The 27,532-nt window shown below is 43.7% G+C and overlaps 2 long non-coding RNA genes across 3 annotated transcripts in view; both read left to right on the forward strand.

The window, feature by feature from the left end:
• LOC308475925 overlaps nucleotides 1–27,532 on the forward strand; it is a 120,075-nt gene that overhangs the window by 64,199 nt on the left and 28,344 nt on the right. Inside the window, exon 3 of one of the 2 annotated variants that reach the window (XR_013985542.1) lies at nucleotides 485–3,668. The exons of the other annotated variant lie outside the window; for it this stretch is intronic. This is a non-coding gene — a long non-coding RNA (uncharacterized lncRNA). Of the gene's footprint in view, nucleotides 1–484; nucleotides 3,669–27,532 lie in introns of those variants that run through there. 2 annotated transcript variants of the gene reach the window in all.
• On the forward strand, nucleotides 19,404–25,911 carry LOC308475987. Its single transcript, XR_013985614.1, has 3 exons — nucleotides 19,404–19,490; nucleotides 24,517–24,633; nucleotides 25,610–25,911. It is a non-coding gene; the product is annotated as an uncharacterized lncRNA (long non-coding RNA).

Genomic DNA, 27,532 nt, shown 5'->3' on the forward strand with positions numbered 1-27,532 from the left:
TTAGGAGAGATTAAACTAAAACGATGTGGACTTTTTGGGGGTGGGGGGTAAATTGCAAAGTGGAAATGTGGAGTAGAGACTTTAAGACTGGAAAATGAGAAACGAAGGTAAATTGACAGATTCACTCACCCCTATATAACAGCAAAATCCCCATCATCAGGCTGAGCGCTTGTGTCACCCTACACTCCACTTTTAGCAAGAGTTGTGCCATCTTGTTTGAAGGTCCTTTTGCCCCATCACAATTTTGTGCATGAGTATAGCATCTCATTCCTCTCTCCCGACCCTCTTCAAGAAGGGTAAACAGTATATTTAGTTACATGGGGGGAAGTAAAGGGTGCATGTGAAAGTACAACTAGGATGGGAGCTAAACCGTCCCCCTGTAACTCAGATCCTCAAAGTGTCCCTATTTTCCAGGGACAGTCCCACATTTACAGAAGTCATCCCAGTTTCTTATTTGATCCCAGAATGTCTTATTTCTCCATAGGACGTCCCTGTTTTCATCAGAGAGTGAGTTATGCGATCCCCGAGCTAAGGAGATAAGTAACTATACAACCTTTAGAAGACATCTGAAGGCAGCCCTGTCTAGGAAAGTTTTTTAATGTTTAATGTTTTATTATGTTTTCACATATGTTGGAAGCAGCCTGGAATGGCTGAAGCAGCCCAGTCAGATGCATGAGATATAAATAATAAAGTTGTTGTTGTGGAATAGGATGTCCCTATTTTCACTGGCAGATATGCAAATGACACAACCTTGATGGCAGAAAGTGAGGAGGAATTAAAGAACCTTTTAATGAGGGTGAAAGAGGAGAGCGCAAAATATGGTCTGAAGCTCAACATCAAAAAAACGAAGATCATGGCCACTGGTCCCATCACCTCCTGGCAAATAGAAGGGGGGGAAATGGAGGTAGTGAGAGATTTTACTTTCTTGGGTTCCATGATCACTGCAGACGGTGACTGCAGTCACGAAATTAAAAGACGCCTGTTTCTTGGGAGAAAAACAATGACAAACCTAGACAGCATCTTAAAAAGCAGAGACATCACCTTGCCGACAAAGGTCTGTATAGTTAAAGCTATGGTTTTCCCAGTAGTGATGTATGGAAGTGAGAGCTGGACCATAAAGAAAGCTGATCGCCGAAGAATTGATGCTTTTGAATTATGGTGCTGGAGGAGACTCTTGAGAGTCCCATAGACTGCAAGAAGATCAAACCTATCCATTCTGAAGGAAATCAGCCCTGAGTGCTCGCTGGAAGGACAGATCCTGAAGCTGAGGCTCCAATACTTTGGCCACTTCGTGAGAAGAGAAGACTCCCTGGAAAAGACCCTGATGCTGGGAAAGATTGAGGGTACAAGGAGAAGGGGACGACAGAGGACGAGATGGTTGGACAGTGTTCTTGAAGCTACCAGCATGTGTTTGACCAAACTGCGGGAGGCAGTGGAAGACAGGAGTGCCTGGCGTGCTCTGGTCCATGTGGTCACGAAGAGTCGGACACAACTAAACGACTAAACAACAACAATTTTTCACTGGAGAAATATTGGAGGGTATGGTAACTAAATCAAGCCCGTTCCTCTTTGCATCGCCCCGTCTGGGTTGTGTTTCTTGGTCATGCTAGCATATATGACAGCCAGCCAGAAGACTGATACAGAGCTTTGGGAACTTTTGTACATTTATCTAACTGCATTTTAACCAACGTGCTTCAGCCTAGGACTGGAGTATTCAAGGGCAATGTGCAGTTCAATGAACTCAATCCATTTGAATGGCATAAACCCAAAGGTTGTGCTTTTTTTGTCCCATCCACAAATTTTGCTTTATGAAATTCAGATGGCAACTTCATTTAATTTTTATAACCCACTGAGGTGACAAGGCTGACAATGAAACAAATGAAAATGTCACAAAATTAATTGCCATGCGCTGACACATCACAAAGTACCACGTCAAACAGTGAAGCAAATGTCTGGATTTGTTTAATCTGCATTATACATGTTAATTATGTAGCCTGCAGTTGGCTGATAATGAATCACATGGAGAAGGGCACATTACGGATTGGATGACTGATGAATATAGAACTCCAGGGGGTTTGCTAAGTTAGTGTGTTGCAGTTCTGCTTTCATTTTCACAAAGACTAATTAAATGAACTAAACAAACACGAGTAAAATCAGAATACATTCATTTAGTACAAAATGCCAGCAAAGATCAGAAAGGATACAAACACTGATTTGCATATATTATGATGAGAAGTAAGTCAAACATAACTCATATATCTTGCTATCATTGCTTCTCAAACAGCACTATAGTAGCAGAACTATTTTTAAGTAATCCAACTGACATCAGAATAACTATTGCAGAGTTAAATTAAATACACATGTATTTAATTATATTAAATTAGTCTCATCAGGACTGCAGTGGACTGGAATTTTGTTGTTGCTGCTGCATGCGTTTTTCAAACGTTTTGAATTTGAACTCCTTTCTGTGCTTTAAGAAAGCAAAAGTATGAACAGACTGCCCTACACAAAAGTGACAACATACCCCATTGATTTAAAAGAAATGTAATGTATTCATAATCTAGAATACTAAAATATGAGAGAGAGAAAGGTCAGTTCTGAATGTTACGAACCACGTTTAAAACTTCTTGCCTAAGTGAGGGAATTTAATAAGGCACTGCAGGTTTAGGAAGTCCGGGACTTGCTGGCCTTAAGTCTGTAAATGAAGAAGAAGAATGAAGAAGATCAGAAGCAATTCCAAACCTGCCTTTCCAGGTTATCACATGTAGACTCTTGCCTTTCGTTTGGGAGGGGGAAGGAGAGCACCTGACTGAAAAAGAGCTGCTGGTATCTTTTATGAAGATGAAGCAGTGACTCTGTTCAGTTCCTGGAGCCTGAGGCATCCACAAGTCCTTATTTTACATTTCTGCTGGAGAGGAGATATTAGCATGGAACTCTAGAAGAAGTGAATATAAATAGTAGATAGATGCTCATGGTGAGGCACTTGAAAATTGTTTCTAAAGGATATTGGCTTCCTCCTAATTGACATACACACACACCCCGAGACATAAAATAAATAAAAATATTAATTAATTGATCCAACACTGCCACATATATTGTACAACCAACAAGTATAGTGCATTATTCATTTGCCAACACACCCAAGAAGACTCGAGACGAGAAAGCTGGGTGACAGGTTATTAAAATATAACAACTATACAATCTGCCAATCAGAATAATTGAGGCAAATTAACCAAAACCAATGAGGTCAATTGACAGGAGGATTTTGACTCTCCCATCTCCTGAGCCAGCTGCCAGACACACACTGTGATCATGCAGCAAGACCCGATGAAAATCCTCCCCTCTCACTGTGGCCTCCTTGGGTATATGGGCCTGACATGCGCACTGTGGCCCCATAGGCCCCGTAGTTCACCCTGGCAGGCCCAAACACCACTCTGGCTCCAATATTGGTCAGATGTTCTCCAAAATCCATTCATCTACCAGGAGCAAAGGCCAATTAGCCAAATTCAAATGAAACACTACTCCAGTGATAGAGACAACATCCAAAACAGTGGGAAGTAGGCAAAAAAAAAGTTACACAGGCCAAATGGTGTCACCCCCAAAATTCCCTCAGTTCCCTCAACTAGCAGAGTCTATGCTTCAAAAGGGGGAGAAGGTTGGTGTCTCAGTGGGAAGAGTTTGGGCTGGAGCAGGCTTAAATAGCCTGTTATGTACTGAGTTGAATTGGATCCAAAATGCAGCAGTCTGATTGGTCCTAGAACAATAGGATCCAAAATGCAGCAGTCTGATTGGTTCTAGAACAATGCAGCAGTATGATTGGTCTATAGGAGCCACCCAATCCAGCTCCAGATGGAAGTGAATCCACAACCTGATTGGCCTACAGGAGAATTCTGGAATTAGCCAATCACATGCAGCCCATCGTGTAAATAATGTATATAAAGCAGATACTTTGGGGGGACTTTCATTCCTGCTCACCACTATGAGCTGAATAAAGAGCATGAAATCCACTCTCGACTCTGAGTATATTTCATAGCCCAATCTCTACTTCTCCTCTATATGGCAAATCGCCCTCCTCTTCTTGCAGGGAAGGAGGGTGTGAGAAATGTGTACCCCAAAGAGGGAAGGAACAAAATTATCTGCAATATTCAAAATTTCCTTTTGCCAGAAACTATTAACGCTTCCACATTCCTGACTTTTAACAGTGTCCGCTTATCAAAACTCATCAGAAAGTCATTCACAACTCTAGCTCTTTCAAAGAAAGCCCAGTTCTTTTCAAGTGGAGGACAGAAATCAGAGTTAGTCACACTATTGTGTAGCTTAGTGTTTACGGTTCTGTTATATGACTGACATTCTCTAGTTGTGACTTGACTAACTCGTGCATTGTGCAGGGTTGGAATCGACAAATCTCTTGATTCTATGATTCTATGAAAGAGGAACAAATTGGAAGCCCCACGTAGCATTGCATCAAAAATAGGGATGTAGGAGAGCATCATTTCTGTGCCACCTGGATTTTGTTGCATGCAACACTGTTTCCATTCTGCTGCAGTTAGTCTCTGCCCAAAATGATGTTACTTGTTTTGCTGCCTGCTGTAGCAAAATTATGTAAATTACATAACAGCATGCGATACCTTCAACATGAAGTTCCAGATTCAATGTGGTTTAGGACAGATATGTTATTAACAAGCAAGCAGCCATATATGTTCAAGAAGGACACTGACAAACTGGAACGTGTCCAGAGGAGGGCAACCAAAATGGTCAAAGGCCTGGAAACGATGCCTTATGAGGAACGGCTAAGAGAGCTGAGCATGTTTAGCCTGGAGAAGAGGAGGTTAAGGGGTGATATGATAGCCATGTTCAAATATATAAAAGGATGTCACATAGAGGAGGGAGAAAGGTTGTTTTGTGCTGCTCCAGAGAAGCGGACACGGAGCAATGGATCCAAACTACAAGAAAGAAGATTCCACCTAAACATTAGGAAGAACTTCCTGACAGTAAGAGCTGTTCGACAGTGGAATTTGCTGCCAAGGAGTGTGGTGGAGTCTCCTTCTTTGGAGGTCTTTAAGCAGAGGCTTGACAACCATATGTCAGGAGTGCTCTGATGGTGTTTCCTGCTTGGCAGGGGGTTGGACTCGATGGCCCTTGTGGTCTCTTCCAACTCTATGATTCTATGATTCTATGATATATGTATAGCGCCCTCCAAGTGAGCTCATGCTCCTCTAACTGAACAAGCTAACTTACAGGCTTGCTCTTCCTCGTCGTAAAGATGTAGTATTGTGTATGATCATGGGGAATGCTTGCAAAGGGGGCTGCAGAACAGGAGACAAGCATGGAAATGGGGGTGGTCTGCGTCAAAGAAAGTTGATAAAAGGAGGGAGGAGGAGGGAGGGAAAAGGGGGTGAGGGTGATAACAATATGAGAGAGAGAGAGAGAGAGAGAGAGCGAGAGAGAGAGAGAGAGAGCATCTGCAGAATGGGGGTGAAGATAAAAGCAGAGGCATGGAAGTCTTTACAGAATAGGAGAGGATGGTGGCTTCATGGTTGGGCAGAAGGCGAAAGAGAAATGGGATTGGAAAATATAATAATAATAATTAATTAATTTTCTGCCCATCTGGCTGGGTTTCTCCAGCCACCCTGGGTGGCTTCCAACTGAATATTAAAACAACACTATTAAATTAATTAATATTAAAACAATATTAAAAACAATAAAGCATCGGACATTAAAAACCTCCCTAAGCAGGGGATTAACATGACAGCAAAAAATGGGAACTTATTTAAGGATAACTATGAAAAATGTTGGTCAGAAGTGAAAAAAGATTTAGAAATTTGGTCAAATTTGAAGCTTTCACTGCTAGGCCGTATTGCTGCGATAAAAATGAATGTATTGCCTAGAATGTTGTTTTTGTTTCAAACTTTGCAGATTGTGGACAAAATGGACTGTTTCAAGAGGTGGCAGAAAGATATCTCTAAATTTGTCTGGCAGGGCAAGAAACCCAGAATAAAATTTAAAATACTAACAGATGCAAAGGAAAGAGGTGGATTTGCCCTGCCAGACTTCAAACTTTATTATGAATCAGCAGCTTTCTGCTGGTTGAAAGAATGGCTACTTCTTGAAAACACTGACATTTTGGACTTGGAAGGTTTCAATAATGTATTTGGATGGCATGCATATTTATGGTATGATAAGGTCAAAGCACACAAAGCATTTAAAAACCATATTGTCAGGAAAGCGCTATTTAATGTTTGGATAAGATATAAGGATTTGCTAGAAAATAAAACTCCAAGGTGGCTGTCACCAATGGAAGCGAAAGCTTTGAAAAGGGTCAATATGGAGGTCAAATGGCCGAAATATTGGGAAATTTTGGAACAAGACGGAGATAGACTGAAATTGCAGAGTTTTGAAAAACTAAAAAACAAAGTGCGAGACTGGCTTCATTATTATCAAATAATGGAGGCATTTAAATTGGACAGGAAAATTGGCTTCCAGGTGGAAAAATCAAAATTAGAAACAGAATTGTTAGAACCCAATACTAAGAATTTGTCAAGAATGTATAACTTGCTGCTGAAATGGAATACTCAAGATGAAACGGTAAAATCGGCTATGATTAAATGGGCACAGGACGTAGGACATAACATTATGTTTGCTGACTGGGAACAGTTATGGACCACAGGTATGAAATTTACGGCATGTAATGCTTTAAGAGAGAATATTATGAAAATGATATACAGGTGGTACATAACCCCAGTCAAGCTTGCGAAAATTTATCACTTGCCCGATAACAAATGCTGGAAATGTAAAGAAATTGAAGGTACATTTTTTCACCTTTGGTGGACGTGCCCAAAGATTAAGGTCTTCTGGGAAATGATATATAATGAATTAAAAAAGGTATTTAAGTATACCTTCCCTAAGAAACCAGAGGCCTTTCTCCTGGGTATAGTCAGCCAAATGGTGTTAAAAAAGGATAGAACTTTCTTTATGTACGCAACAACAGCAGCAAGAATACTTATCGCAAAGTATTGGAAGACACAAGAACTTCCCACGCTGGAGGAATGGCAGATGAAACTTATGGACTATATGGAACTGGCTGAAATGACTGGTAGAATCCATGACCAGGGAGAAGAGTCGATGGAGGAAGACTGGAAGAAATTCAAAGACTATCTTCAGAAACACTGCAAAATTAAGGAATGTTAGAGTGATGTTGGACTGAAAACAAGTGGTTTCCAGCTGCACAGGTTAAAGTTATGGAAATTTGATATTAAAAGGGAAAACTTTAAAGTTATATGATATTAAGACCAAGGACTAGGTTTTTTAAAAAAATGAAGTTATATATTTTAACATTTTATTAAATTAAAGATTGGGGTTAAAAAAAAAGTGGAAAAGAAATTGCTGAACAAACAATGTGGACTGGAATACAAAGGAGGGAGGTTTGAGGAAGTCTAGAAAATAAAGGACATAAAGGATTACCAACAAGACCGGCGGAGAGGGACGGAAAGAGACTTGAAAGCCTCGGACGTGAGGAACCCAGGCTGAGAACTGATATTTTGGACATGTATTGGGAAGGGACGAAAACCGGGGATGGGAGGGAGGGAAGAATAGAATTCTAAAAACACTCAAGACTTTTGGGTTTGGTTAATATGATTTTTATTTAAGACAAATTGGGAAATCAATGGAAGAGAATTTGAATCCAACTTAGGAAAATTTATTTTATTTGTATTTATAAATTTTAAGATGATGAAGAAGAGAAATACCAATTTGCTGACACAATTTTGGGAAGTGGGATGCATGAAGGGGGGTGGGGGGAAGTCTGGGAGCAAGGTTAAGGAAGTGGGATTTTCTGAAACTATACATGTTTTTGTCTCTGTCTTTTTTGTGTGTATTTGTCTTTATAAAAGGTGAAAAGCCAATAAAAATTTAAAAAAAAAAAAAAAAAAGTTACGTAAAATTGGAAATGGAAAAGAGAGTTTGTTTTTAATTGTTGGTTTTTGTGTTTTTATTGTTAAGTTTTGTATTATTTTTATGTGAGTTTTTCTGTTCTTTTTTTGTGTTATGTTGTTTTAAACTTTAATAAAAATTATTAAAAAAATAAAAAATAAAAACCTCCCTAAGCAGGGCCGCCTTCAGTTGTCTTTTAAAAGTAAAATAGTTGTTTATTGCCTTGACATCTTCTGGGAGGAATAATAATAAGTGAAAAGTGAGCTTAGTAATTGCATGGGGTGAAAAGGGGAAGCTTTAGGGGTTGGTGGAGGAATGGCAGAGGGGTTGGTGAGTGCTCAAGCAAGGGGTACAGCCCCTAGCAAGGTGTGATAGCTTTCTGGTTGTAGAGCGTGATTTGTATATTCTACAAACGCATCCATACCCCCAAATATTATACTTTAGAAAGCGATGTGAGCATTGTATTAATAAACCCAGGCTTTCCTGCAAAAGCAAAAAGTATGTTTATTTCAAAAGTAATCACATTAGGATAAACATTTTAATGCTTCAACTTCAAACCGTTTACACTTGAGCAGCCCCATTGATTCCAGTGGGGCTGGTTTCTAAAACTGCTTGTAAGAGATTTAAGGCGCTGCTGTGTCTAACTTATCCATATGCATTTAGGTAAATGTTTCCACAGAGCAAACAGCTTATGAATATGAAAGCAAATGTTTGTCTACTGAGTCAATATTTTAATAGTGGAATATTTTCCTGTGCATCCAGGATGCAAAATAAATATAGCTGCAGCCTGAAAGTTACGGGCCCTTGTTTACCCAGTTGTAAGTCCTAATGTGTTAAATAGGCCTTACTCTCAAGTAACTGCATAGGATTGTAGTCTGAATCTGTGTGGGTGTTGGTTTTAATATTGTGTTAATCATGTTTAGATTTTTTTTTTTAATGGACTGCTGTGCACACATGACTTAGTGTGAGAGTCTGCTTGCCTATGGATGTGTCAGGCAGTATTAATCTTTTGCAGTTTCTTCCCCACTGATTTGCAAACTGCTTTTAAATAAAAAACAGAATTAAAAGCCTCTTGTAGTTTTGTTTACCGGGGTTTGTGTGTGTTTTTTGTTGCTGAATCATAGTACAACTACAGTGGCATGATGTCTGAAGTTAAGCATGGACTTTACCTCAGTGGTCAGGTGCTGTTATTTTTACAGCTGTTGTAATAATGCTGTGCTGCTGCAATGACCACTTTACACACACACAGAGTCATAGTTGTCAACTTACAGATTTGAAAATAAGGGACCAGCAGCCTCGAAAATAAGGGATTTTGCTTAGCTTATGCAGAAATTCGGCACTGATGGAGCCATGTTGTTTTGGCTGCGACTGACTGTGTTTTGCAGGAGGCTGGACTGGATGATCCTAAGGGTCTACAACTCCCACCAAAGAGTGGCAGACAAAACTGATGAACGACATCAAGATGGCAAAACTTACAGGCAGAATTAGAAACCAGGAAGAGGACCTCTTTAATAAAGAATGGGGAAAGTTTATAATTTAGTTGAAAAGCTATTGTAAAGAGTTACATACATTGGTAGCATTAACAGAAAACTTGTAGTAAAAATTTGAACTATGGATGGACAAATGATTTATAAAAATAGAGTTATGAAAGGGATGCAGAGGGGGAAATCACTACATTAAGATGCTGCACTGGTTGGAGGGTATGCTAAGCAGCACGTCGAGGCTGCCGTCATCCTGGCGCGAGGAGTTCCATCGGCCCTTCCCCGCCCGAGAGAGAGGGAGGGAGGGAGGGAGGGAGGGAGAGAGACTCTCGCCCACGCCGCCCGCGAGCCTGGCATGAGGCGGTTGTGGTGCCGCCACGGCCGCTGAAGCGCCGCCCTTCTGTGTCCCTCCCCATCCCCTCCTCCCTCAGGCCGCCTCCTCAGCCGCCGCTGCCGCCTCCGGCTTCCCCTGGCAGCGCGGCGGAAGTCTCCCAAGAGAGGGGCTGCCTGCCTGCCTGCCGCCACCCGTCTCCTCACCACGTGTCCCTGAGGGGGAAAAGGGAGAGACAGAGACGCGGCAGCTCATGCGCGCTCTCTCTCTCGCGGCGGAGGACCCCGAGCCGCTGCTTCCCTCCCGAGCTGGGCGAGCATGAAACCTGGGAAATTTAAGGGACATCATCAATAAGGGAGAACAGCGGGACACAGCGCTGGGATAAGGGAGTTTCCCGCCAAATAAGGGACGGTTGACAGCTATGCACAGAGTCCCCCACCATCAGATGGAAGGGAGTTCCCAGCTCACATCCCTCGGTTCAACCCACCCACCTTCCCCTTTGAAGAAGTTATTTAGAGTTAGTCCAGCCTTTCGCTTCCCTGGGTCTCCCTGAGTCCTCTTAAGGTAGCGTAGTTTGTGGCTTCCAGGCAACGGGGGTGTTAAAATGAGAAGGGACCGAAAAAGTTTTATGAAACGGGATCTAAGGTTTAGTAAGACAACAATATGGAGTTTTAAGAAAAGATGTTCTATGTAAAAGTCATAGAACACCAGCCCCCAGCGAAGCAAAAGAACAAGCAGATGGTAAAACGTAATTGGCTGCCCCATCTCTAAGCACAACCCTTCGTCTCCTCTCTCCCAATTTTTGGGTATCTCTTGAGTTCCTCCTTGTACAAACACCTCCAAGCAGTGCCGGATTGACGTATAATCTAAACGAGCTATAGCTTAGGGCCCCACTCTCTTGGGGCCCCCCCCAAAATGTGAAGGAAACAAAACTGGATGTACATTTCCAAAATAGAAGATAAAAAATAAAATAAAACCTACATACAGCAACAGTGTTTTGTGTTGTGTAGGCTTCTGTGAAGTAAGTAATGGGCCCCACCTGCTAGCCTGCTCCCTAAAATATCACTGGTTTGCACATTTCTATATCAATTACTTTGACCTATAGTGGTACCTCGGGTTAAGAACTTAATTCGTTCTGGAGGTTCGTTCTTAACGTGAAACTGTTCTTAACCTGAAGCACGACTTTAGCTAATGGGGTCTCCCGCTGCCGCCGCGCTATTTCTGTTCTCATCCTGAAGCAAAGTTCTTAACCTGAGGTACTATTTCTGGGTTAGTGGAGTCTGTAACTTGAAGCATCTGTAACCTGAAGCGTCTGTAACCTGAGGTACCACTGTATTTTGTTGTGTGCAAATGGCTTTAGATACCTATTAGGTCCATAAATTACCATATAGCATATATTCAACACAAAAAACTGTGACAATTTGTTGTTGACAAAGGACAGCTGGACATATATATGGGGGCCCATTACCTTCAGTAGTTTAGGGCCTCATCAAACCTAAACCCAGCCCTGCCTCCAAGTCAGATACCAGGAGTTTGACCCCCTGCAGTTTAAAGGACCCAGGGCAGCAGTTTGGATGGACTATTCTCGCTGCATCACCTTCGGTGGGATGGGCATCCAAGTGCGTATTCCACAGAAAGAAATGCCATGTGAATATGTAGCATCCTCACCTGTGTGCAAATGCTGGCTATCTGCCTTGCATTGCTTTCAAGAGAAAGTGCACATTGCAGCTGAGAGGCAGAGAGCATTTGCACCAGGCTGCACAAATGCATGCTCAGCCACAAGGAGAGGAAATGGTGCGGTTCACATTTGTTTAAACAAATTGCAAGCACAGAAGAGCATTTTTTAAAGCATCAGAATGTTTCCCAGGCTTATTAAGTGGCTGGCGGCTTCGCCACGGAAGTGACAGGAGCACCACTTCATTTTAAACTGAACTTGTGCTGAAGTACCCTTCTTGCCCTTTGCATAGGCAGCGTTATTTGATTTCGCTCAGATATTTAATGCTTCATTGTTGCTTTGTATGAGAGCAGCGCACAATCTAATTTCTATTGATCAAAGCAGTTTACAAAACGAATCCCTGCAAGCAAATCCCACTCAAATTATCACTAGTAATTTTGAAAGTAGCACTTTTAGATTTACAAAATCCCAATTAGCAGTGCAGGCAGGATGTTAGTAAAAGTCTATATTTAAAAAGACGAATAACGCCCTATGCAGATGTCATGACTGAAAGCACAAATACTTGCTTTTAAACTGCAGGATTGCCCAATGTTGAATTTATTTTTTCAAGTGTTTGTTTATTACTCCCCATGGAACATCTTGAAGCAATTTCACAATCAAAACGTATGCAAAGACCATTGGCACTTACTAGAAGTTTTTCAGCACAAGTGTAACATGATGGCGATATTCTGTCCCAGTGAGCGGTCAAACTGCAGCATTTTACTCAGGTTCTGGGCCAATCCTTTTATTTCCTTATCTGCCTTGAGCAGTTTGATATGGAAGGTGGGATCTGCAATCAAGTTTTTGAACTTGACGATTGGAGATGTGGGGTAAAAACTCTCAGAAATCCAAACCTCTTAGTAGATTGAATATGGAGAGCCCTAAATTGCTTGCAAAATAATTTAGCCACTATGGCACGGCCAGACAAAAGTAGTATTTCCTGCAGTATGAGCTAATTGGCAGAGATAGCAGCAAATTCCTTAATGGAGGTGGTGGTGAATTAAATACTGGATTGCACGTGTATGTTCCTCATCAATTAATCTTAGACTGTACTCCTAACAGGTCTAAAGTCCAAACCCAATTGGACCCAGCATCAGCACATAACACCTTCTGGCCACTGTAGGTCCCCAGCAGGATAGCGAACAGACAGCTAGCTCTGCCATTTTCATTATCCACAATGCCCTGGAAAGCTATATCACAGACACCGTATGGAATTAAAATGGCAGCTCCTAGTAGTTCTGCATCTGCCTGTTGTTCTCACCACAGTCAGATGAAACGCACTGGGATTCGTCCACAAAGGAGGAGCGTCACCAACATAGGAGATACCCCACTATAATGGACTTTGCTGAAGGTTCCCATATAATGACAGCCTGCCCTGGTATCTGTAGTGGGCCTTTTGAACTCATCACAACAGTAGTGGGCATTAGTAGATGACATGGTTGGGCAGCCCTGCTTACCTGACCTCTGCTTACCAGGAGGGGGAGACGACAAAGACTCTCCTACTGCAAGAGGGGAGGGGTTGTGGGCGGAATCCGATCACCGCCTCAAGCAGGGGGCGTTAGCCCCCTGCCTCCCACTCACCTGGCTGGCACACCACGCCCACGGGCAAGCGCCCAACCAGGCGGCGCTGAAGGGGCGTGGACTGCAGCTTAACTTGCTGCTGCGCCAGCCACGCGGCCTCACTTTCCGTCGTATTGGCGGCGAGCCTTTTTGGGCTCGGGTGGCGGTTAGGCATTGGAATGTGTTTGTGGTGTGTGGAAGGGCTAGGTGTGGCCATCGCCTACGCCTTCAATTTTTGGGTATTCCGTTAAAGGAATCCGGCGGTCGTGGATCCTATCCGATGCCTGTGTGGCGGGGGGCCATGGCACGACCCTCGGTGACTTCAGGGGAGAGCTTATAGTTGGATTAGCATCAACAGGCTCCACCTACTGGTGAATAAACCCCCCTTTTAGACTCACCCCTCTCCGAGTGGGTGGAGTCAGCTGACGTGATCCAATGCCTAAGCCAATACCTTTTCACTTGCTGTAATCAATAAAGTTGTGGCCTTTACTTGCCCATTAACCTTATATTATGTGTCCGTGTGTCTTCATTCCACCAAGCGGGGATTGGGTCCTCGAACCACAACAAGGTCAGCACAGTGCAAACACACTGTTGAGCCAATCTGGCACTCTCACACCGCACTGACCTCACAAGCAGCCCCCCATCCTCTTCTACCTCTTGGTAAGCAGCAGGCACACAACCAAGCATTTATGGCATATTTTAAAGTGTAGGGCTGTAATCACTGTAACTGATGATGATCATTTATTAGACAACTTGTACACAAGGCCTCTGAGTGACTTGCACCGTATTTTTCACAAACAACAGTGTATTTTTCACAAACAACAACCATAAGCATAAGTAAGCAAAAATGCATTATAATATTGTTACCCTGTTGGAAAGACAGAAGTTTCATAGATTTGGAAAATGTCCCATTTCAAACACGGATCTCAGTTGGTTACCCAGGTTCACATGTAGAGAAAATACATCTCGTTTAAAGAGGTCAGACACAGGTCAGCCTTGAAGACTTCATGCTCTGAAAGTTGCCAAGATCTGCCCTATTGAATACAGCTGAAGTATATGGATTTGCATCAGCTGTATAGAAGGGCTTGCATGCCAGCAACAGGTGATAGAAGCCACAAGGGACTCAGCTACACAGTTGCAAATAAAACGTTTTAAGTGTGTTTTAAGTGCATTATACAAATGTGACACCAGATGGCGATCGTGAGCTTATGGCAAATTCAATATATATTTCTAAAGCATTTTCACAGCGTTTTTTTATACATGTCTAGATTCCACATTGGTTTACGCTGGCTCTTTCTTATTGGAAAAGCGTAGCAGAGCCACAATGCAATCCTAACCATGTTTACCAAACAAAACAAAACCTTACCTTTGAATTCTCTGCTTCTGAATGCTTTAAAAAAAAGTGATTTTACGTTCTTGTATTTTAATGGTTTTGCTGGCTTGGGCCCTTTTTTGTAATTGCTTAATGCTCTTTTTAGGATTCATGTTTTTGTTACTTATGCACACACCTGTGTGTACCTGCGTGAATATACCGTATTTTTCGCCCCATAGGACGCACTTTTTCCCCTCCAAAAATGAAGGGGAAATGTGTGTGCGTCCTATGGGGCGAATGCAGGCTTTCGCTGAAGCCTGGAGAGCGAGAGGCATCGGTGCGCACCGACCCCGCTCGCTCTCCAGGCTTCAGGAAGCTATCCGCAAGCCTTGCAAGCCCGGCGGGAGTTCCCGCGGGCTCACAAGGCTTGCGGGCAGCAGCCTGCAGCCCCGGCGAGTGTCCGCAAGCCTTGCGCGCCCGGCAGGAGGTCCCGCCGAGCGCGCGCGAGGCTTGGGGCGGCAGCCTGTCGCCCGAAGCACGCGGAGCCCTCCGGAGGGTGCCCCGTGCTTCGGGCAGGTGTGCGCAAGGCTTAGGGCGGCAGCCGCGGTGGGGGGGGAATAAATTTTTAAAATTCATTTCCCCCCCCCAAAAAACGAGGTGCGTCCTATGGGCCGGTGCGCCCTATAGGACGAAAAATACGGTACACACAGACACAGCGATAACTACTGGGTGTCTAGTAACTTTTATAAATGAATAAAGTAAATGAACTATACTGAATTTGCATTACTCTGGAGCACCGCCCCTTTAAAATCCCGCCACTTTTCTTGTGTAGCAGGGCTTTTGCAATCATCAAACTCACTTTAGTACTGAACTCGTGCCAGAGAAGCATTTGCCTTCCTTGGGAGCCTTAGCTGTGTGCATTTGTACTTTGGCATTGCCTGGAAGGTTATTTGCTGCCGTACTGAGCAATGCTAGGTGAAAGTCAACACCTGCCAGATGTGGCTTCATTCCCTGTGCTTGGACAAAGAGACCAAGGGTTGAACAATCTCTGGGGTGAAGGCCTGCGCTGGGCAGAATGAGTTCTCGCCCCAGGAACGCTCCATCTGTTACAAGCCACACGTGCTGTCTTTCAGAGTGATTAGGAAGCTCGATTCCTGTTGCATTTCAACTGTTTCTTGCAAGGTACATTTCCTCCTAATGTGGATATGAAGGATTTAAAATTACTCGTCCCCCTAAAAAAAAAAAAAACAATAACAATCCATAATTGAATGTTAACAGATTCTGTGGTGCAACCCAAACCAGTCTAAAAGCAGGAGAAAGAGCTCATGGTCTTGTTCATATCTGAGGCTTACAAGATGATGATGATTTACACTGGTGCCTCGCAAGACGAAATTAATCTGTTCCGCGAGTCTCTTCGTCTTGCGGTTTTTTCGTCTTGCGAAGCACGGCTATTAGCGGCTTAGCGGCTATTAACGGCTTAGCGGCTTTAAGAAAAAGGAAACAAACTCGCAAGAACTCGCAAGACGTTTCGTCTTGCGAAGCAAGCCCATAGGGAAATTCGTCTTGCGGAACGACTCAAAAAACGCAAAACCCTTTCGTCTAGCGAGTTTTTCGTCTTGCGAGGCATTCGTCTTCCGGGGCACCACTGTATTAGATTTGTACACTACCCTTCATCCGAAGATGTGACTCTTAATTAAGGGTAGGTGGTGGTGGAATTTAATCCACTGCACGTTTAATGGCAAGCCTACCTAATTAGGGTTTTCCAAAACAATATGTGAACTGAAACACAGCTATCCTTCAATATCCTCCAGTCAAGCAGCACGTCCAAAAATACTACATATACTGTATACTGTAGTAAACTGCGTATAAAAGTGCACATGGTAATGAAAATAAAATATTAACATGCATAAAATGCATGTCGCTTTGCGAAACTGCATATATTTGGAAAAATTGCATACAAACCAAAATTCCAAGAAAGATCAAGTCACAATCCTAAAGTATACTTGAATTTGGAGTTTAGATTTTTGATTTCAGGTATTTAAATACACCACACTAGAATATTTTGTTTTAGACTGCAGTCACATAACACTATTAATATTGAATTTTCATAGCAACAACAACAAAATCTCTTTACACAAATGTTTGACTGTTTTGCCACTTCTAGATGAACTATTTATTCATCCAATGATTTGTTTGCTGGGAAGTTAGATGATTTGTGTCAAGCAAATATTATCCCATACTTCCTTTATTGCAAATAAATAAATAAAATAAAATCTTGGAGGAAAGAGGTTTGTTGCACTTGAGTTTCAAACCAACTTTCATTGCACTACTTAAATTTGTGTTTAGAGAAGCCTAGCTACAAAAGCAAATATAATTTTTAACATTTTGGAACAGAGGGAGAGAAATGTCTGAAACCTGAAAAACACCATTTTTTTTTAAAAGGCAAATGTAGTCTGTCTAAGTGAACTAACTTCTAAATTAATTTTTGTCAAAATGAGAGCTACTGTATTTTTCGCTCCATAGGGCGCACCAGACCATAGGGCGCACCTAGTTTTTAGAGGGGGAAATCAAGAAAAAAATCTTATTTCCCCCCCAGCCCCAAAGAGCAGCATACAGGCTGCGCGCAACCTCTCCCTGCCGGAGGGGTTGTGCACGGCTATGGCACAAGCCAAGACAGCGAGCGGGATGGATCCCGCTCACTGTTTTGGCTTCCTCTTTAGCTGTGCAACCCCTCCAGCTGGGAGAGGCTGCGTGGAGCTAAAGAAGCCATAGCCGTGTGCAGTCTCTCCCTGCTGGAGGGGCTGCGTGGCTATCCCTGAAGCCTTCCGAGCACGGCGCAAGTTCCCGCTGCGCTCCTCAGGCTTCGGGTTCCTTTTGCTGAAGCCGGGAGAGCAAGACTCTCCTGGCTTCAGCGAAAGGAACCTGAAGCCTCCAGAACGCAGCGGGAACTCGCGCTGCGCTTGGAAGGCTTCAGGGGGCTCTCCCTGAAGCCTGGAGAGTGAGAGGGGTCGGTGCACACCGACGCCTCTTGCTCTCCAGGCTTCAGCAAAAGCGACACGAAGCCTCCGGAGTGCGGAGGGAGCGCTGCCTCTGCGCTTCGGAGGCTTCGCGTTGCTATCGCTGAAGCCAAGGAGCCTGCATTTGCTCCATAGGACGCACACACATTTCCCCTTAATTTTTGGAGGGGAAAAGGTGCGTCCTATAGAGCGAAAAATACGGTACATTTTTATTATTGGAGGGTAGAGTGGAACGTTAGTGTGGATGACTACAGTTGCAAATTTAGTACTTAACTCATAAGAGATTCATTAGCTCATCACTTCACATTATGTTTGTGACACAGTCTATCTATGGATGATGGAAGGTAGAGGGAAGTAGCAGTTTCTATAGGTACCGAAAGCCGTTTGCCCTTGGTAGAATTTAGCAGTGATATTTATCCTGCCTGTACCATTCTGCCTCCATAGTAGTCTTACCTGCTTGTCTGCAAGTGTCCATCTGACGGGAGCCTGAGGCAAAGCCAGCCAGTCCCTAGGTGCAGCGTGGCTAGGCAACAGCAGCAAATCACCTCCCTGCTCGCATGCACGTTCTCTCTGGCTCCCTTTCTTTTCCACACTTCAGCAGCTGTGTGTAGCATGATAAAGTGGGAGGGGGCATGACAGATGTAGGAAAAGCGAGGGCTAATAAGAACTTCAGCTTTCAGGGGTGTGGGAACGACTCTGATGGTGCCCATTGTGCCATGTGTGTTTTTAATGCACACGGTGGCAAAGGGGGGAAATGGACAGTGCCAACAGACATATGTGATTTGTTGTCCGTATATAAAGTGGTTAAGAGAAGTACTGTGAATGTCTGAATCAAGTGTGTGTCTGGGTTGCAGATGTGTGTCTTGCGTTGTGCCCTGCTCTCCAGCCATCTGCCTCAATGGGTACCAGCTGCTCCTGACAAAAATCAGGTTGCAGTTCTGAAAGCTAATGGGTATATACAGTGGTACCTCAGGTTACATACACTTCAGGTTACATACGCTTCAGGTTACAGACTCCGCTAACCCAGAAATAGTACCTCGGGTTAAGAACTTTGCTTCAGGATGATAACAGAAATTGCATTGCGGTGGTGTGGCAGCAGCAGGAGGACCCATTAGCTAAAGTGGTACCTCAGGTTAAGAATAGTTTCAGGTTAAGAATGGACCTCCGGAACAAATTAAGTTCTTAACCTGAGGTACCACTGTATTAGTACATAGGGATATGGGTGGTGTTGTGGTCTAAACCACTGAGCCTCTTGGGCTTGCCGATCGGAAGATGGGCGGTTTGAATCTGTGAAATGTGGTGAGCTCCCATTGCTCTGTCCCAGCTCCTGCCTACCTAGCAATTTGAAAGCACGCCAGTACAAGTAGATAAATAGATATTGCTGTAGCGGGAAGGTAAATGGCGTTTCCATGCACTCTGGTTTCCATCACAGTGTTCTGTTGAAGCAGTTTAGTCATGCTGGCCACGACCCAGAAAGCTGTCTGTGGAAAACGCTGGCTCCCTCAGCCTGAAAGCAAGATGAGCACCGTAACCCCATAGTTGCCTTTGACTGGACTTAACCGTCCAGGGGTCCTTTACCTTTATATATTAGTATGAATATTTGCAAGAGCTTTTTTGTTTTGTTTTGTTTTTTTGAAGCCTGAGTGCTATGTTCCCTCGATCAGGGCCTGCATATCAGCCAGGAGAGTGATTGGGACGAAAGTGGCTCTGGCCAAAGCATACACAAACCACAAACATGCACAGCCCTTGGGGACCATTGTGGGGACTGAGAGATTCCCATCATTAAAGGGACAGGCTTCTGGGAGGGTGTCAGATCTCAGAGAAAAGGACAATCTCAAAAAAGGACAGGGCGGGGACAGAAAGACTCATAAAGAGCTGGCAGGGACCCACAGGATCATGTAGCCCAGGCATGTCCAACTCCCAAGAGACTGTGACCAAAGTTGTTGTTGTTGTTGTTGTTGTTGTTCTTCTTCTTCTTCTTCTTCTTCTTCTTCTTCTTCTTCTTCTTCTTCTTCTTCTTCTTCTTCTTCTTCTTCCCCCTTTTCTATCTGGATCACAGGATCCACAAGGGAGGACCCGCAATCGACCAGTTGGACATGCCTGATCTAGTCCAATCCAGGAATATGCAGCACGACAAAGAGAACAGGTAGTGAGCTATCATTAAACATCGCAATATGATTTTCGTTGGAAAGTGGCTGTGGAGTCTCAAGCTGTCTTTGGCCTGAGGTGTCCCTTGAAGGGAAAGGTGGGGATCTTTCCCAGGAGATGCCAATTTAGACTTGATCCAATGATTAGTGGAAGATGCTGGAGGATGCCTCATTGCTGCTGTCCAAGCATTAATTGATGCTGGATAAGGGTGTCTCCTTGCACTGGATACAACAGAGTTTCCAGGGGCTAATTAGGATGGCGCTTACATGTGCCATTATGCACATCAGTTCTGGTGGGGAAATTCCCCTGAGCAGCAGCCGCTATTTGGCACAAATCACTAGAACTTTCTCTGAATACTTCACTTGAGTTTCCTCTAGGTAAGTGATACTTAGCTTGGACATCTTCTGACCATTTACACTAGCACCATGTTCTTTGATCAGAGTGTAGCTAAAATAAATGCATAGTCTCAGGGCACGTGCAGAGTTCCAGCTGAATTGAGCTTCTTGGTAACAAAGCAGATTTGTTTTAATTAATAACTATATCAATGTTTTCATTGATTAACAGGTTGAGACCGCTGCCTTTTTTCTTGTTCTTGTTCTCTCTCTCTCTCTCTCTCTCTCTCTCTCTCTCTCTCTTTTTTACCTGTAGGAACATTTTTTTAATCCGGGGTGCTACAAGTTAAAGGTGTAATTTTTATTTTCTGAAGGCTGTTTTGGCTTGGGCAAATTGCCAAAATTTGGGGAAGCAAAAATGCTAAAGAGGGACTTGTGTTTGCTGAACAGTAACTGATCTTGCAGTTGCTTCACGATCTCAAGGAAAGCACCTAAAATATTGCATACCTCCAACGCTTTAAAGATGAAAATTGTGTGCAAGGGGGTCCGTAATGTCACACCATGGGTGCTTTCCTGCGAGACTCTTCCCACTGTTTTAAGGAACTCTGCAACAGCATGCCTTCTCAAATCGGATGTGTGTGTAAACTGGCCCCAAATGTTCCACTTAGCTGCAGTTGAAAAACATGGAGCAACTACTCGCATAGGTGTGTGTGTGCGTAGAATGATGTAAAGGAAGCCTAGCATTGACATTGTGTGCACATATTTACTTTCACATGAACTAGTCAAAAATATGCATCACCCCTACTTTCCCACACCCCACCTAGGGATAACTGAGGAAATCAATGTATGTGAATTCTAATGCCAGCTGACCAGATCTGTACCTGTTGTCATAATGTGCAGGTGAAAATGAAATGATCCTCCGGATTTCATACTTCTCTGAATTTTGCATTAGCCATCTCCTTAGAAAAAACAAAACCAGAACATAACACTGTGCATCTGCAAATACCTTCAGAGATACGTACACCAAAATTTGGTACAAATTTTCATGCGGCTTTTAAAATCCACAGATTGATGCAGAAACGGGTTAGAAGAGGTTTATGAATGGACACATGTGAAACTGATGTGGACTGGAAGCAGGCTGATCCATCTGTTCCTATCCTCACCTGGGAGATATTTGAAAATAATAATAATAATAATAATAATAATTATTATTATTATTATTATTATTATTATTATTATTTCTAAGACAGAGGGCCAAAATCATGGTGGCCGGGGGGGAATGTCATGTGCTTTCGTGCACACTATAAGGATGTTTTGAAACACCATTCCACAATATCTCACCAAAAGGCCAAATGGGGACAACCAGACATAGATTCCAGAAAATAGATACTGTCTATTCCTGATGTTGAAACAAGCAAACAACGCAGACAGTTGGAGCACATGAAGTTCTGGAACTCAGCAAACTTATTTCAGTTCGATTTATCAATCCATTAATTAGAAACCAGATTACTGATTTTATACAGATAATGAAATGAAGAAAGCCAATTTGATGGGATCGAGCAAGTCCAATTTTAATCAGAAAAGACAACTTTGAGTGGGTCTCGACTCTCTTTTAATTGTGGTGGTTTCTCAGGGCGCCATCAGAAGAGATTCTCCTTCTACACAATAGTCAAACTACTTCACTTTGACACACTTCAGCACTGTTTATTTCATGGCCACAACACAAGGGATGATCGAATGTGCTTCAGGCACGGCATGTTGTGACATGAATGTAAAGAGATAATTCTCTTGTTTTATGAAATCAAGGTAGCCAAGCAGTCACATTAGTGATAAATAATAAGCTAGATAACGTTCAGGCTTGTAACCGTTGAGTGTTCAGAAATGCTTTGAAATCCTTAAAGATCTCATATTCTTCCATGCCTAATCTTCCATGTCTGGGAGGTTTCACTTGGTTAGGGAGCATAGAAGCTTTCACTTTAATAAATGCAAGTCTTTGTGAGCCACTTGTGCCCATAGCTTGTGCATGTCCTGGAAGATTTTTTTTTTCACTTCAAAGAACAGTCAAAATACTGTATCACATGCAGGTTTTGGAACTCCTCTCGTTTTCAAGTGTGGTTTGCTGTGAAGCATTTGATGGGGAGCTGTTGAATGAAAAACTACTTGCGTGGTTCTTTATTTAGCTTCCTGTTTACGCAGTCAAAGGCAGCGGTTAATTAAATAAATGGTGCATCTATCAAGAAAATGGTGAAGTCCTTTGGATGCTACCAAGTATAATGTTGAGAGCAGAGACCATAATTTACGGTTAGATGTTCTTATGTCTGCAGCTGCTGACCAGGTTCTTGAGTCCAGACACAATTCTTCCCCCCCCCCCTTTTTAAAAAGCCTTAATGGTGCTTCTCTGACTTTAGCACATCAAAGACAAGTCATAGCATTCTGAGCTGGGCTTCTCTGGTCCACAGTTCATAGCAGAGGTGGGAAATCTGTGATCCTCCAGGTGCTGTTGGATGATTCCAACTTCCATCACCTTTAGGCATGCTGGCTGGGGCTGGTGGGAGTTGGGAATTGGACCACAGGTCCCTGAACCCTGGATTGCAGGGATTGAATTTATACTTGCACCCCTTTGCCCATCAGTGAATCTATGGCATTGAGATGTGCCGCAGGCTGATGAGACACATGTTTCAAAGCTTTAAATGGCCAACATTTGGAAGGGAATCCGTTCAGTGAAAACTGAACACAATTACACTTCATTTCCAAATAAGCTTCCATCGCTTTTGGGGAGGGTGGAAGAGAGGGGGAAAACATTAAGACTAAGTAGCATGGCTTAATGTGTTTTTCTTTGCGCAACTTAATGCACTTGGTGCACTTTGACCTCCTTCTCATGGCCGACCTACATGCTACACTGGGAGATTTGATTAAATCTCCAAGTGTGGGCTTTTGTTTTCTTGTTTTATGAAATGCTGTCGTGGGAAGGAGTTGATCAGGGGAAATGACTTGGTGGCTGCGGGTGTCGGTGCTTCCCCCACCTGTGCCACAGTCCCAAAATAAATCAGCTTTTTCTTTCTTTCACACACACACACACACTCCTATTAGCTGCTTAGGGATTACAATGGGAGCTCTTGTATAGTTTGTGTACAGTTTTCTTCTCTAATGCAACTAGCTTGAAGAGGGATATATAGATTATGATGATTTTTTAAGACAATGAAGAGGATAAGGGTAAAATACCTGCTTGTAGTGCTTTTCTAACCAAATTGCTCAGAGGGAGAAAACATCTGGACTCCTGGCTCTCCTAATATAATGTGTAGTTTGGACTGAAGTAGTAAGCCTGTGTCTATACTGTGACTCCAATTTTTCTGTCCCCATCCCACCCTGGCAGAGCATTCCCATCACAACTACACAGATGGGACACACCACACACCCCCTCCACCGTCCAAAAAAGAAAACCAACCCTGACCACTAGGTACTCCTGACCATTAGGTCCAGTCACGGACGACTCTGGGGTTGTGCGCTCATCTCACTCTATAGGTTGAGGGAGCCGGTGTTTGTCTGCAGACAGCTTCCGGGTCATGTGGTCAGCATGACTAAGCCACTTCTGGAGAACCAGAGCAGTGCACAGAAAAGCCGTTTACCTTCCCACTGGAGTGGTACCTATTTATCTACCTGCACTTTGACGTGCTTTCAAAGTGCTAGGTGGGCAGGAGCTGGGACCGAACAACGGGAGCTCACCCCATCACGGGGATTCAAACCGCCGACTTTCCGATCGGCAGGCCCTAGGCTCTGTGGTTTTGACCACAGCGCCACCCGTGTCCCTTTCGTAAACTTTAACTTTCTTAAACACCCACGCAAAAACAAGCATTGTAAATATGTGCTTCAAAGTATATCTTCTATCCAAATACAGTGGTGCCTCGCAAGACGAAATTAATTCGTTCCGCGAGTTTTGTCGTCTTGCGATTTTTTTCGTCTTGCGAAGCACGCTGTCGGGAAAGTTTTGGAAAAGCTTCAAAAATCACCAAAGTCTTAAAAAACCTCAAAAAAGGCTACCACACTTCTATGAGTTGCTCCTCGAAGTCAAGTCGCAACTGTATTAACGGTGTTAAGAAAAAGGAAACAAACTTGCAAGACGTTTCCGTCTTGCGAAGCAAGCCCATAGGGAAAATCGTCTTGCGAAGCAGCTCAAAAAACAAAAAACCCTTTTGTCTAGCGAGTTTTTTGTCTTGCGAGGCATTCGTCTTGCGAGGTACCACTGTATGCACTGGTAGATGTATTTTGATTGATTTACTTTTCTGAGTTGACGATTGGATTGGCAGATGTATGAAGCAAGAGAGCCGGTAGGTCTCGTAAGCTTCGATCGACACATTTGTTTGAGAGGAGCTGATAGGCCACTTCATACTGGGATTTCCAAAGGCTGAATTCCTCGAGCATCATCTCTAATGGCTGATGTCTTTCCCACATTCCAACAATGCACACAGCAATTCTGGGAACTGGGTAAAAAGTGACGGAGGATGCATTTTTGTAGAAGCACAAATTGGCAGAAACCTGAGAGCTTTGGCAGGGCCATTGAATGGGGATTGCTGGCTGCCACTGAACAGCTGCAAAGTGTTTGAGGGAAGAGCATAACTTTCAGGGGGGAAGTGGTAGTGGGGGGAAAGCAAGACCCTTTTCCTGATGGCATTTTTCTTCTGTCACCTCCCACAGCCCGTTCCTGTGTTGTGTTGCAGAGAAAAGCAGCTGGAGGGCGGAGAGAGAGAGAGAGAGAGAGAGAGAGAGACTATCCATTCACCTCCCTTCTTTGCTAGCACTCTCCCAGTGAAGGTTAGTGTGAATGAGTCTCTGCCCCAGCATCTTCAGTCTGCCCTCACCTGCACCCAGCCCTTCCTGCACCCAGTCCAGTGGGTGACACTGGCTGCCAGTTTCCTCCCCCTCAAGTGTCATGGATTGGTTGGATGCAGAAGAATGGTGGGAGGAACCAGCTGGGGAACCACACAGGGAAGAAGGCTCAGATCCCAGGGAATGGTGGTGGGACAACAATGAGTAGTCAGAGGAAGAAGAGGAGGTGTCAGAAGCCAAGAGATAACAGGGCTTAGTGAGCTGGCAGAGAGAAGTCCAGAATCAGAGGCTGAAGCAGGTGGGTGGAGGGTGGAAACCCAAGAGGTCGAGATGAGTCAGGCTGGTAAAGAGCCATGAGTGACTCCCCCTCCTGATGATATAAGCTCCCCCTGATCTCCCAGAGCCAGAAGAGGCAGAAAAAGGGCAGAGGAGAGGTTGGTGATGCATGGTCACAGTCTCTGAATGCTTGGGGGAAACCCTGGAGAGGAGGGGGTTTAGGCAGCAGTGGGGAGGTGAGGACCTTCAGTCTCAGCAACTGCTTCATGGGGGCAACACCTATCAGAGAAAAGTTGCTGTGCCCATTAGGCCTGACACTCCTGTGTTGATTGTTTTTTTAAAAATTTTTTTGCTAAGAAATAGTTAACTCCAACTTGCTTGGTGTGATTTACTGCTGGCTCGCTCCTGACATCAAGTCTCAGTGTCTCAGAGAGCCAGTGTGGTGTAGTGGTTAAGAGCAGTAGTCTCGTAATCTGGTGAACCGGGTTCGCTTCCCCGCTCCTCCACATGCAGCTGCTGGGTGACCTTGGGCTAGTCACGCTTCTCTGAAGTCTCTCAGCCCCACTCACCTCACAGAGTGTTTGTTGTGGGGGAGGAAGGGAAAGGAGAATGTAGCCGTTTTGAGACTCCTTCGGGTAGTGATAAAGCGGGATATCAAATCCAAACTCTTCTTCTTCTTCTGTAGAACTCAGCAGGGAGAAGGATGGGGACATAACTTGAATAAGCTGACTGCCTGTCATTGGTTCTGCCTCCACCTACTGTTGGTCTTCCTGCTTTCCACCCCACCAGTCCCAGTGGGAATCATTGAGCTCGCCTCTTGCTCTCTGCAGTATTTTGGTGACCAGCTCTGCAGCTCTGCGTGTGCCACTGAGCACATTGTTCAGCTCTTCTAGGAACAAAATATGTACAGCATTTATGTCCTCTAATATCCTCTGAGGTCTTCTAGCAAGTCAGAAGACTATGTCCCAGTGGTCGTATCCTAGGGACTGGGAACTCTTACCTCACCACTGAATGGATTTCTAGAATAGCTTGCATGTTTTATTGTTTCCAGGTGTTAGTGGTTGTTCATACTTGCCCTCCTTCTATGGTTAACCAGTGACCTGACCTCTTCAGCTGAAGCAGTTTATGCAGCAACTCTTTCTGACAAGGCAAAAAATGTATAGGAACTCAGCAGCTATACCTCATTTGTCAGTTTCTGTTGAATACGAGACAAACGTCACTGGAATATGGGGCAAATGATAGCCATAGAATATCTCTGTGAGCTGCCCTTTGGTCTTCTAGGAATAGCTCAAGTAGGACTGTGATTTCCCAACAGAACACGCTAATAAGATCTTTCCATAGCTACTCTAGATTTTTATTGATCACCTTTCCTTTGTGTGGTTTTTTCCCACCCTCCCCAGAGCCTTAGAAATCCCTAGCTATGCAGTTTAATGCCAAATGTCTACATAACAGATAGCAAAGATGATGAGGTCACATAAGGTTGTGTCTAGATGGTTTGGCCAGGAGAGAGTTGTGATGAGGTGCTTTGCAACCAGGAAAAGGGACCAAAATGCAGAATGCAAGAGAATCCCAACTTTTCTGCCAATATGGCAGTGCAGCACCATGTGTGCTTGTGGGTTTGCTGTCCCTGCACCTGCCTTCTCTTCCCATAAGTTTTCACCCATTCCCCCCATTTCCCCCAGTACTGAACTTACAACACATACAATAAAAATCCTGAAAAACCATGAAAACAGAAAACTGCAAACATATATACTGTATTTTTTGCTCTATAAGACTCACTTTTTCCCTCCTAAAAAGTAAGGGGAAATGTGTGTGCGTCTTATGGAGCGAATGCAGGCTGCACAGCTATCACAGAAGCCAAAACAGCAAAAGGGATTGCTGCTTTCACTGCGCAGCGATCCCTCTTGCTGTTCTGGCTTCTGAGATTCAGAATATTTTTTTTCTTGTTTTCCTCCTCCAAAAACTAGGTGCGTCTTGTGGTCTGGTGCGTATTATAGAGCGAAAAATACAGTAACTCCCTTAACAGCAACAAGAAGGAGAACTTAATTGTAAATCAATCAAATGCTTGTTACAGCTAAATACAAAGTGACTGCATGAATCATTATAGTCGGACATTATCTTTATTAGCATCAAGAAGGATGTCCCCAAAATGCAGCAAGCCTTCAGGCTCCCCAGAACTCTTCATCACGTTGTCAGCAAGTTGTCAGCAGCAGATGGTGTGCCACCACTCACCTGCTCTCCCTTTGGCTGAATTCCTGCTGCATGCTGGGATGGAGAGGGAGAGGAGCAAGGCAGTGGTGGGGTCACCACAGTGCAAAAAAGCCAGCAAGAGTGCAGGATTGGCTCCACACTGACCATGCTGCCTAACCCATCACCATTTTCTCTCCCCCCCCCCTTTAATATTTTCTTTTTCATTTTTAAACACAATTTTTATACAGTCACAACATTTTCAAATTTTTCACTCCTGGGATTACTTAGATCTCTTGGACTTCCTCCCACCCCACCCCTGGTTTCCAAATTTCCCCCTATTTCTTGGCATCTAATTGCATTTTTCTAGTTCATTTTGTCACTCTTTCCTTTCCTTTAACTAATATTACATTATACGTAT

The sequence above is a fragment of the Podarcis pityusensis genome, assembly GCF_964106645.2.
Source record: "Podarcis pityusensis genome assembly, chromosome: 4".
NCBI classification, from domain to species: domain Eukaryota; kingdom Metazoa; phylum Chordata; class Lepidosauria; order Squamata; family Lacertidae; genus Podarcis; species Podarcis pityusensis.